The sequence below is a fragment of the Cebidichthys violaceus genome, unplaced genomic scaffold (assembly GCF_023349555.1).
Source record: "Cebidichthys violaceus isolate CVI_PGR_0920_01 unplaced genomic scaffold, fCebVio1.0.p SCAF_25, whole genome shotgun sequence".
In the NCBI taxonomy this organism is placed as follows: domain Eukaryota; kingdom Metazoa; phylum Chordata; class Actinopteri; order Perciformes; family Stichaeidae; genus Cebidichthys; species Cebidichthys violaceus.
In genome coordinates, this window is record NW_027176428.1 from 1,662,177 (window position 1) to 1,662,952 (window position 776).

The 776-nt window shown below is 46.0% G+C and overlaps 1 protein-coding gene across 1 annotated transcript in view; it reads right to left on the reverse strand.

Annotated features, from left to right (window-relative positions):
* Positions 1 to 506, reverse strand: part of LOC137879342 (protein kinase C delta type-like) — a 20,731-nt gene extending 20,225 nt beyond the window's left edge. Inside the window, exon 1 of the mRNA XM_068719968.1 lies at positions 285 to 506. The gene's annotated coding sequence lies outside the window, so the exon portion shown is untranslated. The remainder of the gene's footprint in view (positions 1 to 284) is intronic.
* Positions 507 to 776: the final 270 nt, after the last annotated feature.

Consider the following 776-nt stretch of genomic DNA (forward strand, 5'->3'; position numbering starts at 1 on the left):
CACGGCGAGAGAGGCAGACATCCTTCGACAGCAAACTCCTCTCATTCCCAACAGACAGTCACATTAATGCTACTAATGATGTCAACCGAGGTTTTTGCAGTCGAGCTTTGCTTCTTTTACGCGACAAAGCACGAGCCAAAGCGCGCCCACAGTAAAAAAAAACAAAAAACAGGCAACTCCTCTGACACGCAGTGCTTTGTAACCAAGTGCTGTCAAACAACACCGTGTACTTTTTTTTCTTCTCCGTCCAAAAACACAATGAACCTCTTCTCGCAGAGACTTACCTCTTTCCGCCGAGCTGGAAAAGTGTCTTTGTTTGTCGCGGGTTTGAGTTTTTTTTGGAACCGCAGTTCTCCCGAAGGACTGACTTAAAAAGAAAAAAATCTTCACCAGTAGTTTAAGGAAGTGTTCAAGTCGTTACTCGAGCTGTTACTTCGTGCTCCCTCTCTCTCCGTCTGTGACTGACTTTGTACTGCGACTCAATGTGCGAAGCAGTTCGTGTGTGACGTCAGCCAGGTGAATTCCCAAACATACACACACACACACGCACACACACACACACACACACACACACACACACACACATCCACACCCACAACAAAAAGAAGTGAGACGGTATGGTTTTGCAGTGCGTGCAGTGGACACGCAAGTCACAAAAGGATCGGAATTAAAATGCTTTGAGTTCGTTATTTACATTTCAGTCTCAGGCACTGCAGAGTTCACTGGCAGGACTGGACCGACAACATCAGAAACCTGATATTTTATTTGCCTTGAGC